This window comes from Pieris napi, chromosome 6, assembly GCF_905475465.1.
Source record: "Pieris napi chromosome 6, ilPieNapi1.2, whole genome shotgun sequence".
Taxonomy (NCBI): Eukaryota; Metazoa; Arthropoda; class Insecta; order Lepidoptera; family Pieridae; genus Pieris; species Pieris napi.
In genome coordinates this window covers 5,622,985-5,643,661 of record NC_062239.1, presented here as the reverse complement: position 1 = coordinate 5,643,661, position 20,677 = coordinate 5,622,985, and the positions used below count along the sequence as shown (strand labels likewise).

Here is a 20,677-nt window from a genome sequence, read left to right as displayed (position 1 = left end):
TGTGGAAACTGACATTTCTTTTTTTATTACTTCCTTTTGTTGCAAAACCTTTTAGCAGGTTATAAGTTAATACTTTTATTCCCACATTAATTTCTTAGTGAAAGTAACGCGGACGCGAATCATGGTTTAATTGTTTAAATAGCGTGAGAATTGTTATAGAGAGTGAAGAAAGGACGCAAAATTACATATAAGTAAAAAGGTCCTATGGCGTTCATCTCAATACCAACATATTCAGGAGTCACGAATCCAAAACACTTGACAGAGTACCTGTCAATATGAGATTAACCATGCCCAAGTAATAAAACTGCAAAAGCAATTCTCTACAACGATATTTTAAAGCGTTAAAAAAATCTTTATTTCTACTACAATTTTATTTATATAATGCTCACGATAGGAAACACGTTAAGGTAAAAATTAAATCAAAATAGCATTTCTGCAAACGGACAAGTCTATTTCGAACATGTCTGTGTTCCATTTCTCCCGACTTCCTGTCAAATCCATTGCCGTCAGAGAATGTTGGTGTAAATGAACTGAATTCTTTGTCTTTTCAATTTATAACGATGTGGTGATTCCTTACAGTAGATATTTAATTAAAAATAGACATTATAAACTGAACTGAAGCAATCAAAATATTGCTTACATCTACGAAAGTTAAAAATCTCTTGAATTTTTCATTACTGCTTTTTATAAATGCAATAACGTTCGCAATACATAAAACAGGCGATAATTTAAAAAAAAACACTATAATTGCGCGCTCTCATTATACAGTTGAACTCACGTCCGATATTAACAAATTAAATTATTAACAGTAGTGAAAATGTCACGTAAACCCTACTCGAACACGTATTGCACATTTCACGCAGTGCTAAATGCTAAGTGCCTACATCAAACTGCTCTGAAACACTTTCAGAGACATTTAACCTATGATTTCAACTGTATCCTTGCGTGGCTGCATTACCTAAATACATTAGCGCACGCTAAGTTTTGGAGTTATACTAGTAATCATAATAATTTCATATCAAATTATGCTGTAGGAACAGAAGAATATAATTAATGTTTAATGAGGTGGTACTATTCACTTTCCGAGTGTCTGAAACCCTTGGCGTTGCGTAGAGATACTTCGCAGCATCTATTTCCGAATCAATTCGCCTTAGGGTTCTTCAAGAAAATAGCGGTGCCAATTCCTAAAAGGCAGGTAACGCACTTGCGAGCCCTCTGGCATTAAGAGTGTATGGGCGGCGGTATTACTTAACTTCAGGTGAGCCTCCTGCCGCCTGTTCTATAAAAAAAAATCTTGCGTCTTGCCTATAAGTCTATGTCTTGTAATATCTACCGAAGTCATCGAGCATAGACAATTTCGTAACACTGAATATATAATCCATTACATCACATTACAATTGTTTACCTTTATTTATATTCGTTGTAAGCCTATGTCATCAAAAACACCAGTTATGTAGTGAAATGAGAAAGTTCTTGTCATTTGTATGCCTCCTCGGAAACTATAAACACAACCTTCACTGCATTCTAAACGACATCGTCAGTATTCCTACTGAGACCATTTCCTTGTGACAGGCTTTAGCATCTAGACTGTCATATGTTCTTTGTTATCCCTTGGATACCTAGATAAGTCGTTATAAGGCACCGAGTGCACGTTATGTAACTTTTAAAATGGAACTGGGCAAATGTCCTGTTAGACGTTTATTGTCTTGTCTATGACAATGCGGTATTAGTGCAACCTCAAGGTGGATTTGTAGTGTTAGGAAGAATATAAGATTGTTAGTCGTAGGGTTTTCAGATTCAACATTCGTATTTTTAAAATAGTAATAATATTAGTATATAACATAATTGCGTCATAAAACCATACACACCTGTACACAGGGTTAATAGCTTATGCGGAAAAATCATGTTAAATATGTACAAAGTTCTCGTGGGGTAAACCAATACATTAATGCTAGCAATGACAATTTAATCAAATTATGCGTATTAAAAGTTTTAGTTATTCCAATAACAATGTATGGGTATTTTAAATTATACCGTGAATACCTGATTAAGATAACTCCAACAACCTATCACGCGTAATTAAATACCTCTACATTCACGTTTCTTTAAGTCACGTGAATATCGACGACCGACGAACTGGTCGCAAGGTGAGTTAATACGTACTTTTTGTAATATTACTCAACAACCAGACATGATTTTCCTTTTATATAACTCCTTCGACTGGCCGAATGCCTACTTCTTAGTTATGGTATATATGTATTTGATCTTTAAAGAACTTTATTTCTCATTACAAAAAATGTATTTTTTTCTCATGGGAAACTTAATATTATACGAACGAGATAAACGTCGCAATCTGACAGCCGTGATTTACCATTTTAAATGATTTGATATTGAATAATACTTATTTCTTGTTACCGACACATCCTAAGAAACGAATTGAATTTATTTTAACCGTGATCAAATTCATGGGCGGCTATAATTTAACCGCTAATGCATATTTAATGATACACTCGTACATTAGCACTAAATCATTGCTCTTGCTTTTGACATGCGGGTTTATTCATTTGCAATTCAAACAAGTAAATAATAGAACAATACTTTCAAATAGGGACTCCGATTGAAACATATATTTGTGGTATATATGACTAGGGTTGCGTTGAATTTGGGAATGTAGACTATTTTAATTCATTGTCATTACTTAGTGTTAAAATGTATGTTCGCAGTGCGTAAGTCTCTCCTTCACCTGCATCTGGAACTCCACTGTCATGTATACTTTATTTTTGTATGTTACTCATTTAACCACAATTAGTTACTGATTAGCAGAGCCTCCAACGGGATTTTTGACTATCCCCCCTCAGGGATTTAGACCTTTTATGAATAGAACATATATATTTATAATAGAACAAACACAAAGGTGGAATTATTATGTCGATTTTTTCCCGATTTTCCCTTTCAGCAAGTCTTTTTTAGAGGAATCGTGTGTATAGCAGGAGATGGATCGTAAAACCTCAGGATTGAGAATTTAAAAAAAATGCTCAACACAGCTCAGCATCAGCGCTACGGATGTCAGACTTGACACGAGGACTATTGGGACGTTAATTACTGCGCTAACAACGATCCTGCTGGGGCCTGCCCCTTTTATCAGACCAGACATTACTTGAAAAATACATAAGATCATTACATACTTCTTATATTTACGTATTTCGTATTTCAAATTGAATTATGTGTGTAATAAAACAATTTACTGCAAAATTGTTGAACAGGATTACAGCAAGGCATTCCCGCCACATTCCTCCACCGTGCGGTATAAATTGAGGGAAACAAAGGTGGGTATTGCTTCCGGCAACCAGCTAGAATTTCCACTGTATCGGGAAGTAATAATATAACTTTACAATTATTATACACTCGAGTAAGGTACGTGAACGTTTAATGTTTACCTTTAAATGCTTAATATCTTAAGATATTTTAAGTTTATTCTCATATTTTTAAGTGCAAGTTTTGTATAACCTCTGAATGAATAAGAAATAAATACTACTTTTGTGTTTCTTTTACATAAACGAATCCATAATTCTAAGCTATAATAAAATAAAATCATTACAATTATATCAACATATAATTTTTAGAGAAATAAATTAGTATTTTTTTAATTCAGCTACAACGTGATATTAGCTCTTTTGTACGGAAGAAAATTTTTAAGACACACAAAGGTAACCAAGCAAACCTATCGATTTTTTGGTTAACTACACTCGAGTTTACACCTATAGTTTAATTGTCTTTAACGTATATTGACTAACAATATTTTTCTGACGAAATAATTACATTATAAAATTGCATAAAACTTTCCGTAACTTTAAAATATCGTTAGCACCACGCAATATAAATCTAGCACATTAGTAATATCGCAAAAACACAAATGTTAAGAAAATTAAGTTAATGTTGCAACGGTTTCCAACCTGTCCAACGCTCAGATATTTCTTATGCGATCTCATAAATATGTAAGAATCGGTGGCCTCGCTAACGTATGGCAGTCACCGGCCAGTTTTTGCGGCACAATTTACAGCCTTTAAACCAGCAAACCAAATGCCGGCACCTTATTTACACGGCGCCACCAGGAGGAAGTCCGACGGATACCCAAAAGGAAACAAACGTAAATCACTACTCTACGGCAAACGTATAAAATATTGTTTTTAAAAAACAAACTTTACGTAAACAAGTTCTTAACATAACGTAAAACTCCTTACTGACAGCGATTTGAAAGTAATGCTTGTGCGAAAACAACAGAACCGCTAATTTACAACAACAACAAAACGGTATTCAAATTATATTGTTAGCGCCTTGTTTCCCCCACATTTAGAAAATAAACATTACGCCAATCAAAAAACAGAGGCGCGCTCCGAAATCCGTTTTCTAAGAAGATTCAACGGTAATGTTGACCGTGCAACTTAGGAGTTCTGTAATCCTACAATTTGCCGTCGCTAACTCGCAAACACAACAAAACAAAGAACATATTCCCGGCCTCGAAAGGAAGTTCACTCGAAAAGGCAACTAGCTGTGGGGAAACCTTATATTGTAGAATTTATGATATGTTTCAACGCTCCGCTCCAGTTTCTGAGGTCATTCGCGCAGCTATCTCCGTTATATTTGTTCAAAATAATAACAATATACGTACAATAACATCATAAAGGCGAACCAATTTCGATGCAATTCCTATATTGCATCCTTCGTAAATGGGCTGTGGAATATAATATTATGTGGGTTTTTTCAACATGGGCTAGAGAATATTGCTCGTTTTCATCGAAGAGACGTCGTGTAATTTGATAGCAGTTATGGGTCCATAACTCTTGAATTGTTTTGTACCCATTTGGCTCTGAGTGGCAATGAAATAGGAATGGAATGTTCTAGATAAGTGTTTATGGACCAATTAGTGGCAAACAAAATGAGGCCTATCGGGTTTGCAGTTAACCAAGTTATGGTAGAGATACGATCTCGATACTAACTAGAGGCTTGAAATGGTGTTTGTGATTATAATTACTTTTCATAATGCAACTAAATATCATATATTGTGAATATAAACACACAATAAATTATCTAACAAGATTCTATTATCAAAGAATTTTCTTCAGCCATTCGGCTGCGGGTGTCTGATAAGTTTTATGAATAATTATCATTAGATTCACAGCATAATGAGATGCATTTGCATGTCATAATTGAGGTCATAGCAATTATTCACTTTACGATAATGATATTGCATTGAAGTATACATACAGTAGGTATTCTTATAGAATTGCGTTCGTAACTCTCGTGTTTATAATTATGAAATGGTAATTTTAATGGCATTTACTGACAGGTTATTTAATATTCGTAGTAAATTATCATTTGTAGGGTACTTTCATACAATTATCAATTAAGATACCTTTAACAATTACTATGGCAGCTAGGTGAGGGGTACCGGGTTCGATTCCCGGTTCGAGGGCAAGTTTTAATTTAATTTAAAAATTTGTTCTCGGCCTTTGGGAGGGTTGTGCGGTACCGGGCGAGTGCCTAAACCGTACATGGAGGAAATTATAAAAAATCCTATACTTGACACTGGCTAATGCACAAATCGTGCCAGAGCCATTAAAAAAAAAATACGTCATAAATAAAATTCTCTTTTTTTTATTATCTTTCTTGTACTTAGGTAATGTTCAAAGAAATTAAATAACATATTTTTGTTCGTTTAGTGTTGCGCTCACAATAATGCGGTAGCGACGGATTAAGACTCATAAAACAAATAAAAAGTATGATAAACGGCTAAGCTCTATGAAAACGAATTGTTCCTGAATAAGATAAAAATTAATAGTTAAAAACGAGTAGGTACCGTTATTCTTTAAGTTACTATTTGTATTACTACAAGCATAAGCATATTAAGGTTTTGTGGTATAACAATACACACTAATAGTATAGTAATAGATGTATCATAAATAATTTAAACATTGGATATATTCGGTAGTGGGCTGATCGGTTTTAGAGAAAGCATTTGCAAGTGCCTTTCTCAAACCTAATTTCGCTGTTTTGATGATGATTTTTATTTTTTTTTCTGCTCTAAGTGCCAACAAATTTCTGTATTTTTTTTTTATTTTATTGTGTGCTTTTACTATCGTATATGTTTTAATTGTAATTTTTATTTCTATTTAAAAAAATTTTTTTGTGAAACTTATGCTTATATTAATTGTCACACATTTTAGATGCGAGATTTTTTGTAAAATAATTAGTAATTTTAGTACCTACTGTGTGTGATGTTATAAGCTTAAACTAAATAAATAAATAAATAAATAAACATTAAAAAAATATACGTCTAAACATAACCCTAGACTAGAGACTGGAAAACTAATCGGTGAGGTTTATCAAATTCTGACGTGGTCTTAACGGGTCAAAAATACGGACGAAACGTATATTCCCCATTTCATGTAATAAAACCAATTTGATATGATGTATCCTTTTTACTAAAAAACTGCCATCATAATTGTTCCAAGTAAATATTTATCGTTCGTTCTTTTACTAGGTATTCATGGAAATTATTAACGTACACTATATTAATTTCTATGAATTCTGCTTTGAAAGTATAGGCAAGACTTTTAACTTAAATAATACGTGCCATGAACAAATACGTATTCAGCATGATAAAACACAATTGCAGTTCTTATTAGATATTATTATTTTCTTTAAACAAAACATATGGTTAGTATCTGTTGTTTCTATTAACAATATATATTATTAATATAAGTGTTATATTTATTATCTATATTGTATAATATGATAATTAGTCCAATCACCACACACAACCCATTAATAACTTTGGTAAGATGTCAACGCTTAACGCTAAGTATCACTCTCGTTTTTCAAATCCAATAAGTTTTTGACATACTTATAGCTAAATCTCGGCTCGTAATATTACTCTAAATATTCTATAATATCCTATATCACGGGGAGTTAAGATTTTAAACAAAAGACGAAACGTTGCGTTCGATTGTGATTGGTAAAATGGACGCATTAAAATGACGCAACATGTGACCCCCAGAAAGTGGTTTATATAGGAAACTAAACCCATACAGGCTTTGTTGCATATAAAAGTATTTTTTAAGAATTAAACAATAACATCTTTGCTGCCGTCCTCTTCTAACAGAAAGATTAGATCAGACCGGCCGCGGTGCATTCGTAATGACGTCAGATTCGAGGAAACTAATTAGTTTTAGTTTTAAGTCTTCTGGAACGGTTTCGCATTACTAAAATTAATTAACATCGCATAATGCCCCTGTAATTCCCATTCAGAATTTGGTAATAAATCAATCGACATGCTTTGTTGGTTATATTAATTTATAAAATAATCACCAAACGGCTTTTATCTTATTCGCCTAATGAACTAAGTAATTGTCCCGATATGGTGTATAAAGATACAAAATATGTAACAAACAATATATTCCTAGTCAATTGACACACATATTCTTATAATAATTTTCCTGCTAATTTATAATATATGTCCCACAATTATAATAAAAGACATATCACGAACAAGAACTTACTACTTTCTGCTTTATTAATAAGATTCGCTGAGCTGTTTTCAATACAGTGTAAAAACAACTTAATAAAAAGGGGCAAATTAAAGATTAAGTTTGTACTTACTCTTTACTTCATATGAAGAAGAAAGACAGGAAACAGGGTAGCTGTTTCCTAGGAATTGAAACATATTCCATGAACATCCCTTTATAATTACATAAACTCAAACCTAGTAATGGTTACAGACCAACCAGCACAAATAACTTTAATGGCGCAATTCGCAAAGTTGTGATGTCAGAAAAGCCCGTAAATCTGAACGAAACGAAAACTGCCAGTGATTATAGCCTGGACAGTCGGGCCCGCAGCAATAAACTAAATATGACGACATAATTATTTAATCGTTTTCTATAGACCACCGGGACCGAGCATTTAATACTTTGACGTAGATAAAAACATAGTATAATCAACAATTATTCGTGTTCTAACATAACGTAGAATTTTTCATGTTTATTACCGGTTAACGGTATCTGGTATGTGTATAATAAAATAATTATATATGTTTTTACAATGTGTGCAACAACTTTTTTTAGATTCTACCCTCATTTAGTTTTATAAACAATAAAAATATAACCCGTATAAATATCTAATGACAAACAACCTAACCAATTTGTTAAAGACACTGGAAGGAACTAGCGTTTAAGATACAGGCTAGGCCTAGTTTAATCGCTAGTGTACATAGAATTATTTTATGTACGTGATTGAACAAAATTAATAGCGACGACGACACAACGATTCGTTGCATATTGTATGTTTATAACCTTTAGAATGTAAGTACCAAATGTTTTTCGTCAAATAAAGTGATTTATTTATTATATTATTATTAATGTCTTGAAACATTTGCAAAAGAAATAGCGGTAACAAGAGAAACGTATATAAACCTAAGGTCATAGATTGTAAAAACTAGAACCTTGATTATGTATGAAAATTAGGTTCAGGCAAGGTTACCTTTCACATTAAAACAGGAAGGTTTCGTAAAAGGTATTTACTTACATCCGCATTACGTTAATTACGTACTTTAATAACCAATCGTTTCCATGCGCTATACATATACACTAACAGTCAAAACCTGTTAAAGACATCGAAGGGACTACTCATATTTGGTCGTAAAATCCGATAGTCGTAACAGCCGATGACGTTGTAGCTACCTAATACAATAGAATTCAGCCGGGACCTTTAATTTTGGTCAATATAACCGGTATGTCTAAACGATGTCGTCGTAAACGGTTTTGACTGTTACTAAATTTTAGATAGGTTTTATATTTACAAGGCTTTATGGGTCAAAACGTAACTCAACATGGGTCACGGTCAATAAAACGGTCCGTCCAGAAACTAAACCGAAGCCGGTGCTGCTTAATTATGAAATTTGGTCAAGTTCATGTCGACTTTTCCGTAGCCGAGTAGTAACATTATCTAACTGAAGTTCGATTTTTGAAGTGTTTATTAACAATATTAGTATGTTTAACATTTCAGATATTAATCATTCTTATTTAAAGTCATTGGTAAAGTTAGATGTTAGTCAATATTGGGTCATTAGCCTTCAGAATCGTTTATTGCCTTTAATCTGTTTTAGTTCATTTAACACGATGAGATGTGATTCCCGATAGATTAACATAGCCACAGCGACGCCGACATCTACAAATTATTTGACGAAAACTTTGATATAACAATGCAGTGACACAGAAACCGTACCATTGTAGACTTGCTCGTCAAAATAAATAACAAAATGTTTTATAATACATTTAAAACATGGTCATATTCCTAACCATTAAGTGGCCAAGATTAAAAATCCTGATATTATAACAGTATCAAGCCATTTGCCAGGTTGGACATTTATTTTATAAAATATGTAATAGACGTATTGACATCTTTGTAGACATTGATGTCTTCTATAAAACTCTTTTACATCACTTTGCTCTAATATCAATAGTTTACGCAGCGTACGTACAGCTTCAAGAAAAGAGCGTACAAATTCTTTAAAGGCCGACAACGCGAGCCCTTTGACATTGACAGTGCCCATGGGCGGCGATATCACTTAACATCAGGTGAGCTTTCTGCCCCTTTGCCCCTTGTACTATAAAATAATAAAAAAATATTCTGTTATCGTAGTTTTCATTTCTATAGAAATGCAAACAAACAAACAATTAAATATTAGTGTAGATTAGTATGTGAGATGATATATAATATATTAATATTTATTTGCATAGACTTAACTCTATTTCTATTCTCGCGCCATCTATTAGAGGTACGATATAACAACAAAAAGTATTGCTTCGTGCCCTGTGGGGTTGAAATATTTTCACCAAACACGCTTAAAACTAGTAGGTAACGTGAAAATTACTTGCAAGCAACAATTTGCGAGCTCTTGACTTGTGAACTAAACTAAGTTTACTGATACAAAAATTGACCACCTCTTAAAAAGAATGGCTGGCGTTTTAAAAATCTATTTTTATAAATACTATATATTATTATAATTTTACTTTTATTTTAGAGGTGCTAAATAAAAAATGTATTATATTTTTTCATTATGTTTGATGATACTGAAAATATTCTAAAATTAATCCTAACTAGAAAATCTATCTAAACATGTTTGATAAACCTAAAATTAGTATTTTATTGATGCTTTCAACTGTATATTATAAACATATATATATTTATATTATGTATTAGAAAGAGCAACATTAAGTTTTTTTATTCTCTTTAAATCTTATTTATTACTTGTTTTATAGGAAAGCTTATGACAAAATTAATATTTTACTTATACATATATATATACTTACAGGTTCAAGTCATTTTATTTAATTAAATATAACTGCATATTGATACCACAATGCAAAGATAAGTGCAAACTCTAAACTAAAATGAGTATGAGATTCAAACTTAGATGATTATTTCACAGATCTAACACTAATATTCAGAAACTACTACTATTCTTGAAATACTATTCTTAACATATTCTAGTCACACATAGTGCTAAGTCTTGTTACTGAATATACCCTAGAATAAGTAAACCAAGGGCCTTAAATACATTTAATAAAAAGGTTCTGATTTTTACCTTATACTCACGATTTAAAAAATGAACACTGACAAAAAAAACAAAAACCAACAAACCATATCAGATATTCCATACAACTGTTGATTAAAATATTTTCACATAACTTTATCTGGTCTACATCTATCAACAATACAATTTTAGCTTTCAATTTCACTTTTGGTCAAGCAATACAACCTAGTACTGAATTAGTATGCAGTGAAAGTAAATGTCGGGTGTGCTAAAACATTACACTAGTGCCCATTATATTGTATAATATTTAATTATACCTGTTAAACAAGAAATGTTCAAGTAAATTGCTGAATATTAAACCTATCATTTTCATAACATTAAATGATATTGTATTGTTTCACTGCTATAAACTCACTAGCATCTAGTAAACAGTGAATTTTTATATTTGATGGTAATAGATTACATTCCAAGAGATACTATTTAAGCCACAAAATATACTTATAAACACACAGTAGTGTTTTGTACAGTTTTAAAATAGACAAATAATATTAAACAGAACCCTGTTTAAACTTAGCAGTTTTATTGAATATTACATTATTAGTGCTATGGTAGACAATACTGTTTATTTATAACTGTAAAAAAATTGTTACAAGTTGTTAAGTAATTCTGAGAATTACTATTTCCACCTTTTCAAGAGCAACAACTTTCGCCTAGTGTTCAACGTCGACCTCAGGCTGTTCCGTAGCTCGCGCAAGCAAGCTTACCGAGACGCGTTACGAATTTCATACAACATTAAGCAAGTCTTGAAATATTAACTGGACATACCAATTACCAAACCATTTAATATTTAATAAAAAATGTATAATCGTACAGGCTATAATAATATTTTTATAAGTAATATAATGACTTACCTGTATCATAAAGTGATGAGAGGTTCCAATAAATTAAGTAATAATACACCGTATGTTTATCACATGAAATTCTAAACAATATAAAATCTGGCACTCACACGAAACACAAAACACAGAATTTTTTCACCCCTTGACATCTGACATGATTTAATAAATGAGATATCACAATTAAAATCCACTAAGAAACTTGTGGACTAAAAGTTTTTATATTTACAATAAATTATAGTAAAATTATCGAAACAATCGCAAAATAACTACAAAAACGTAAACAGCCGCCTACATTGACAGCATCGTTGAATAAACTGACACCTCAGAACAAAGACAGCTGACACACTGACAATATTAAATGATTCAAAAAGATCTATATAACAAACCGAGTGAACGGCAACGTGTCAATATAAGAGATTAATTCTTCTGCACGTGATAGTTGTATCGCACAATTTCTTACATACATATTTCATTAACAACAAAAATAAATATTTCTTTTTGAGCAGTGCTTCGTGCTGGTTTAAAACAATAGATATTTTATCTTTACAAGATGTAGGTGATTGATTAACGTGTCGTATTGAAACAGTGATGTGTTCTGACAAGAACATATCAGAATAGATACGGTCGTGTGTTCTGAAAAGAACAGTTTCATCGTGTCGTAAGACACGGTAATTTGCCCTGACAAGGGCAGTTGTCAAACGTTTTCGTCGTGAAACAAGAATAATATGTCCTGAAAAGGACAGTTGTTAGACGTTTAGTCGAGATACGATAATTTGTCCTGAAAAGGACAGTTTTCAGCGTTATCGTATTGCTACGATACCGAAGTGTTCTGAGAAGAACACGTTCGTACGCTTCGACGGCTGCGTGCAGAAAAAGGCCAACTTTTTGCCGCGCCGCATTTTTATCGCCTACTCTGGTACCTGCGCAACCAATCAACGCTCCGCATCTTGGCACCACATGTCAATATTAGTTGTAAGTGTAGGATAATTTTTAAGTATAATTGTACACAGTTTTGTAAATAAATATCATTCATCATTCACTATTCCATCTTCACCTCTTCTCTACAAATAATTAGGGAGTTTTATTTTAACATCGACTAAATAATTCTGAACGAGTCAACCTCAAGCAAACATCCCTAAAGTGGTGACCCCGAGAAGAACAACCCGAGAAGAACAACCCGAGAAGAACCCCGAGAAGAACACCAAGAACATTGAAGATGTCGACAACAGAAAATTCCAGTGCAGAGCGTCTAACTTCATCAACACCGTCGAGCCAAGAAGTCTCCGGCATTTCACTGTCGCTCCGCGTGCCACCATTCTGGCGCGACCAGCCGCTCCTCTGGTTCTGCAGTTTCGAAGCAGCAACCGCCGATCTAAAACGAAGCCAGGCCCAGCTCGCCCAGATGGTCATCGCACAGCTTGAAAAGCAAGACATACAAAACATCGCCGATCTCATTTGCTCGCCGCCGGAAGCCGATTACTACAACGCAATTAAAGACCGATTAATATCGCTATACGAAGAGTCTAACAGCGCACAAACGAAGAAACTACTGTCGCAAGTCGAGCTCGGAGACCAGAAACCCAGCCAGCTGATGAGGCAAATGAAGCAGCTTAACAAGGATAAATTTCCCGAGAGCACCATCAAAATGATGTGGCTTGAGCATCTGCCGCCACACATTCGTTCCGTGCTAGCTGTCAGCGAAGCGTTTAAAATCAAAACGACGCTTGACGACCTTACCTTGCTCGCGGACAAAATGATGGAAGTCCACACGCCGTCGCAACACATCGCTGCCGTCGCAACGCCTTTCACATCTGTACCATCACCAACACCACATAATCCGCAACAGCCAACCATCGACACCCTCATCGGTGAAATAAGAAGGTTGTCTTTGGAAGTGGCTGAGCTACGAGCACAACCTCGCGACAATTACCGCAACAGTCGCTCTCGCCACCGTTACCTATCACGCTCGCGGAACGCATCTCCACATCACAACGAAAACCAACGAGAGTCGCAGATGGAAGACCGAAGCCGAAAAAAATCTCCAATGCCGTACTGCTATTACCATCATCGCTACGGTATGGACGCGAAGAAATGCGCACCACCATGCAGTGTCAAGCCCATTAACCAGTCGGAAAACTAAAAGTAACGCTGGCCGCGGCGGGAACTGGCGTTACCGAATCATCACACCGCCTTTTCGTTACCGACAGGGTAACGAAACTTACCTTTTTGGTCGACACAGGAGCCAATATCTCAGTGCTACCAAAGAAAAAAGGCTCACGCGAAAAACCACTGCCGTTTCAACTGTACGCCGCTAACAACACTGTAATTCCTACATACGGAGAGAAGTCACTCACACTCGATCTTAACCTTCGAAGACCATACACATGGAAATTCGTCGTAGCAGATGTGTCAAAGCCAATCCTGGGAGCAGATTTCTTACAGTACCACCACCTCATTGTCGACGTAAAAAACCGACGATTGATCGACGGGAAAACACAGCTGGTAACTAACGCTCAACTTAGTACTGCGGGCATACCTACAGTTCGCAGTATAGACATTGGGCAAAATTACCACAGCATACTAGCAGATTTCCCAGGCACAACTAGACTCACTTCAATGAAGCTAAGTCCTAAACATTCCGTCGAACACTTCATTGAAACAAATGGACCGCCTCTTCACTGCAGGCCACGCCCCATTGCGCCGCATCGTTACGAAATGGTCAGAAAGGAATTTCAGAGCATGATTGATCAAGGGTTATGCAGACCAAGCAAAAGCCCTTGGGCATCACCTCTTCACGTCGTGCCTAAGAAGAGTGGAGAGTTACGCGTGTGTGGCGATTACCGAAGGCTCAACGCCATAACCAAGCCTGATCGGTATCCCATACCACGCATACGTGATTTCACATACCAACTCGCAGGGAAGAAAATTTTCTCCACGCTTGACCTCAACCGCGCCTACCAACAACTGCCAGTCAGCGAGCAAGATGTGGAGAAAACCGCCATCATAACACCATTCGGCCTTTTCGAGTTCCCGCGCATGTGTCCTGGTCTAAAGAACGCCGGCCAGACATTCCAACGCTTTATTCACGAAGTACTGCGCGAACTCGACTTCGTATTCCCTTTCGTTGATGATCTGCTGATAGCGTCAATCGACGAGGAAGAGCACCGAAAACACCTACGCACCGTATTACAGCGACTAGAAGAATACGGTATTACCATCAACCCATCAAAATGTGTTTTCGGCCAGCCAACTGTCAAATTCCTCGGTCATCAAGTCACGGCGGAAGGAATACAGCCACCCCAAGAGAAGGTGCAGGCTATCACAGACTTTCCAAAGCCACAAACCGTAGAAGAGCTGCGACGTTTTCTCGGTATGATAAACTTCTACCGCGAAAATATCAAAGACGCCGCCACCATACAAGCGCCGCTAAATAACTATCTGCACAACATCAAGAAGCGTGATAAAACTAAGATCGACTGGACCGCTGAATCGACGCAAGCTTACGAGGCATGTAAAGAGAGCATAAAAAACGCCGCTTTACTCGCTCATCCGTCTCACCATGCGACGCTAGCGATATTCAGCGACGCGAGCGACAAAACAGCTGGTGCCGTACTAAATCAATTTGTCAACAACACATGGCAACCACTCGGCTATTTTTCGAAGAAATTCAGCGACGCACAGACTCGCTATAGTACCTACGATAGAGAGCTACTCGCCATCTACATGGCTGTCAAACATTTCCGAAAAATGTTCGAGGGACGAGAAATCATAATATACACGGACCACAAGCCGCTAACTTTCGCTTATACAAAATCAAATACAAACAGCGAATCACCGAGACGCACCCGACAACTACTTTATATCAGCGAATTTACCACTGATATACGACACGTCAGTGGGTCTCAAAATGCAGCCGCAGACGCATTATCACGCATCGACGCAATCACGTGTCCATCGCCGATTGACTACAATCAACTTGCAATAGCTCAAGAGCGCGATAGCGATACAATGCAAGCACTCAGTCTACAGAGCAACCTATCTTTCAAGGAAGTTAACCTGCCCGCGTCAAACATCAAATTACTCTGCGAAACTTCAACCTCATACATACGTCCGTACCTACCTGTAGAATACCGACGTACCGCATTCGACGCAGTACATAACGTTAGCCACCCTGGAATAAAGACCACGAGGAAATTAATTACGCAACGCTACTTTTGGCCCTCAATGAACGCAGATGTCGGCAAGTGGGCAAAATTATGCCTACAGTGTCAGCGCGCTAAAATACAACGCCACACAACAAGTCCATTATCAATTTTTTCACCAACCGAACGATTCGAACACGTGCACATCGATATCGTTGGTCCGCTACCTACCGCGGCCACCGGTCATCGATACCTAGTGACAATGATCGACAGAGCGACGAGATGGCCCGAAGCATACCCATTATGCGAAATAACAGCCGAAGACGTCGCCAAAGCATTATACGAAGGTTGGATTTCCCGTTTCGGTTGCCCTGCTACAATAACAACGGACCAAGGACGCCAATTCGAAAGCAGAGTATTTGCATCTCTTTCTCGCTTACTCGGAATCGAAAAAACGCGTACAACATCATACCACGCACAATGTAACGGTATCATCGAACGATGGCACCGTGTCCTTAAAGCCGCATTGAAAGCAAGACTACAGACCGCAAGAAGCTGGATTAACGAGCTACCAACCGTCCTACTCGGATTACGCGCCGCTATGCGAAGTGACACCAGCGTAAGCGCCGCCCAACTTACCTACGGATGCAACATACGCTTACCCGGTGATTTCTTATCTACGACCCGCGATAACGTCATTATGGACTCTGCCTACATCGATCAGCTGCGCGACGCAATACGTAACTTGCAACCAATGCCTAACCAACCACATAGCAACACAAAACATATATTCGTACATCGCGACCTGCAGACATGTGAATACGTTTTCGTACGCATAGACGCCGTAAAGAAGCCATTACAAGCACCCTACGACGGACCCTATCGCGTGCTAAAACGAGACAGCAAGATATTCACGCTGCAGTTACCTAACCGTGAAACAAAGATCTCTATTGACAGACTCAAACCCGCCTACACAATCGCCGAGCCAGATGTGCCCACTGACACAATACCGAGTACCTGCAACAAGCAAATCACATCAAGTGCGAGCGAACTACATAAACCATCAAATAACCTGAAACATCAAAACGATAACAATCTGAAACATCAAAACGACAACAACCTGAAACATCAAAATGACAACGACCTGAAACAACAAGACATTGGGGACAACTCAATACCTACAAGGACAACTCGCCGAGGCCGCGTTATACGCCTGCCGGTACGCTTCGCTAGAGGGGGAATCCTGTAGGTGATTGATTAACGTGTCGTATTGAAACAGTGATGTGTTCTGACAAGAACATATCAGAATAGATACGGTCGTGTGTTCTGAAAAGAACAGTTTCATCGTGTCGTAAGACACGGTAATTTGCCCTGACAAGGGCAGTTGTCAAACGTTTTCGTCGTGAAACAAGAATAATATGTCCTGAAAAGGACAGTTGTTAGACGTTTAGTCGAGATACGATAATTTGTCCTGAAAAGGACAGTTTTCAGCGTTATCGTATTGCTACGATACCGAAGTGTTCTGAGAAGAACACGTTCGTACGCTTCGACGGCTGCGTGCAGAAAAAGGCCAACTTTTTGCCGCGCCGCATTTTTATCGCCTACTCTGGTACCTGCGCAACCAATCAACGCTCCGCATCTTGGCACCACATGTCAATATTAGTTGTAAGTGTAGGATAATTTTTAAGTATAATTGTACACAGTTTTGTAAATAAATATCATTCATCATTCACTATTCCATCTTCACCTCTTCTCTACAAATAATTAGGGAGTTTTATTTTAACATCGACTAAATAATTCTGAACGAGTCAACCTCAAGCAAACATCCCTAAAAGATATTGTTTAAATATATTTTTTTTTTTTTTTTTTTTTTTTTTAGAACGGGGGGCAAACGGGCAGGAGGCTCACCTGATGTTAAGTGATACCGCCGCCCATGGACACTCTCAATGCCAGAGGGCTCGCGAGTGCGTTGCCGGCCTTTTAAGAATAGGTACGCTCTTTTCTTGAAGGACCCTAAGTCGAATTGGTTCGGAAATACTTCAGTGGGCAGCTGGTTCCACATAGTGGTTGTGCGCGGCAAAAACTGCCTTGAAAAACGCTCAGTTGTGGAACGGCGGACGTCGAGGTGATACGGGTGGAATTTCGTATTCTGTCTCGACGTCCGATGATGAAATTCAGCTGCAGGTATTAATCCGAACAACTCCTCTGAACACTCTCCATGGTAAATGCGGTAGAAGATGCAGAGTGACCCCACATCTCTACGCAACGCCAAAGGATCAAGCCGCTCGGAGAGGGATTGGTCGTCGACGATTCGAACCGCTCTGCGTTGTATACGGTCAAGTGGAAGGAGCTGGTACTGGGGAGCCCCCGCCCAGAGGTGAGAGCAGTACTCCATGTGGGGCCGAATTTGCGCTTTATATAGTTGCATGCGGTGGCCCGGAGTGAAGTACCGCCTCGCCTTGCTGAGCACACCAAGCTTTTTGGAGGCTAATTTAGCCTTTCCCTCCAAGTGACCGCGAAACTGAACGTCGTTCGATATGTCAACGCCAAGTATTCCAATGCTGGCTGTGGCTTTAAGAAGAGTGTTTTCGAAAAGAGGAGTAGCGACAAAGGGTGTTTTTTTAGCGGAAAACGCGCAAACTTGTGTCTTCTTGGGGTTAAATTGGACTAGGTTTTGTCTGCCCCAGTCTGAGACTCCACGTAGTAGAGTTTCGACTTCAGACACAAGTTTGTTCCGGTACTCATCAACAACTGCCCGAGAAATACCTGCCCGGCCAGTGTAAAGAATATCCCCAGTGCTGTCATCCGCATAGCAGTGAATGTTGCTAAGTTGCAACATATCATTGATATGCAGAAGAAATAGGGTCGGGGATAGAACACAGCCTTGTGGGACCCCAGCGTTCACGGGTTTAAGGTCGGAACATGCTCCGTCGATGACGACCTTGATGCTCCGATCGGCCAGAAAGCTGGAGATCCAATCGCATAATTTCTCGGGAAGCCCATAGGCTGGAAGCTTCGAGAGCAGTGCTCTGTGCCACACCCGATCGAAGGCTTTCGCTATGTCCAAACTTACCGCCAGCGCCTCCCCCTTGGACTCAATTGCTTCCGCCCACCTATGGGTAAGGTATACAAGGAGGTCACCAGCTGAGCGACCACGACGAAAGCCGTACTGAGAATCGCTAATCAACTGGTGACCCTCTAGATAACTCAAGAGCTGGCAATTAATAATGGTTTCCATTATTTTGGAGAACAAGGAGGTTATAGCTATTGGGCGATAGTTGGACGGATCAGAGCGATCGCCTTTTTTTGGGATCGGATGTATCGAAGCGGTCTTCCAGCACTTCGGGACAGTGCCGAGCGAGTACAGGTACCGGAAAAGGCGCGTTAAGACCGGAGCCAACTCAGGAGCACAAGTACGCAGCACAATTGGGGGGATACCATCCGGCCCGCTCGACTTATGAATGTCCAAGGAAGATAGTGCTTTGCGGACAGCACGTTGCCGGAATGTGATTTCCGGCATCGAGGAATCACACCGCGAAATGGTCGGTGGTGATCTCCCTCGGTCATCCAAAGTCGAGTTGGACGCGAAGAGACAGCCCAAAAGGTCGGCCTTCTCCTTCGCAGTGTGGGCCAGAGAGTCATCCTCCCTGTGCAGTGGCGGAATGGAGGGCTGACAAAAATTCCCCTGGACAGCTTTGGCGAGAGACCAGAAGGCTCGAGTCCCTGAAGGGAGTTGGGCCAATCTCTCGCCAAATCTGGCAATGTGCTCTGACTTTGCCTTAGTGATTTCTCGTTTGAAGGACCTGGAGGCTGAGTTATATGCTGTTTTAAGTTCGCTGGTATTGGCATCACGAGATTTCGCCGCTTCCGCCCATGCCTTAAAGCATTCTCGCTTTCGACGCGAGGCCGCCTTGCAAGAACGTTTAAACCAGGGCTGAGACTTGCCACCGATCGGCACCGCAGAAAATGGAATAAAGAGTTCCATGCCCTGCAGAACCACTTCGGCGACAGAGGCGGCGACGGAATCTGGAGCTTCCGGCGAAAAGCACATAGGCCCCCAAGGGTAGGACGCAAAGAAAGACCGCATCCCGTCCCAATCTGCTGACTTATAGTGCCAAATACGGCGACAACCCATAAAGCGGGGCCGTGAAGGGCGCGTAGATGGCACAGTACTCCGGACCACACAATGATCTGATGAACCCAATGGCGGGTCAACAGAGACTTGATAGTTCTCCGGATGTGAAGTCAGCAGAAGGTCCAACAAAGAGGGTTTATGACCATCCACATCTGGTATTCGCGTAATCGCAGGGACCATTTGTGTCAGGTCGTAGGCTAAAGCAAAGTCGTGAAAGGATCTTCCCGCGTGATCGGTAGTTTCAGAGCCGAGCCAATCGGCATGGTGGGCGTTAAAATCGCCAAGTATCACGATTTCAGCGGTAGGAACCCTTTCGAGCAGGGAATCTGTAGCCATTTGGATGTGCTCAATGAGTCGGTCAGTTTCGATATTTCCGCTATGGGACCTATACAGGCATGAGTAGAATCGCGGATGGTCATCGCAGTCTACGCGCAGCCAGAGGTTAGATAGGTCCCTTCCTTCAAGCGTCCCGAGGCGACGAGAACAGATATCCTCTCTGACGTACACGCAAACTCCCGCCCGCGGCACAAATGAATGTTCTAATTTGTACCCCGGGTAGGAGAGGTATGAAGTATCAGCCGGGGAGGAAATCTGAGTCTCGGTAAGAAAGAGCAAGGCCGGCTTCGCAGTCTCTAAATGGTAGTGGACTGCGTTGATATTGGTATTGAGCCCCCTAACATTTGTGAAGTCCACGGCGAGTGTGGACGGGGGTGCCTTTGTAGGTTTGCTCCGTTTGCCCCGAGAACGAATTATGTTATTTTTTCCGAGCGCAGAATTGCCCCCCCCAGAATACGAAGGGCAGCCTGTGCGTCCACCACCGGGCGCAGAGTGTCCCGGTGTTGGACGCCCAGAGGGGGATTCTCCACCGCGAGCGCGTGTGGTACCCCCCTGGGGTAGATTCTGTCTT

At 39.0% G+C, this 20,677-nt stretch overlaps 1 protein-coding gene across 1 annotated transcript in view; it reads right to left on the bottom strand.

Annotated features, from left to right (window-relative positions):
- The window catches only part of LOC125050714 (furin-like protease 2), a 184,250-nt gene extending 172,406 nt beyond the window's left edge, over positions 1 to 11,844 (bottom strand). The window contains exon 1 of the mRNA XM_047650750.1: positions 11,506 to 11,844. The gene's annotated coding sequence lies outside the window, so the exon portion shown is untranslated. The remainder of the gene's footprint in view (positions 1 to 11,505) is intronic.
- Between the last annotated feature and the right edge of the window lie 8,833 nt (positions 11,845 to 20,677).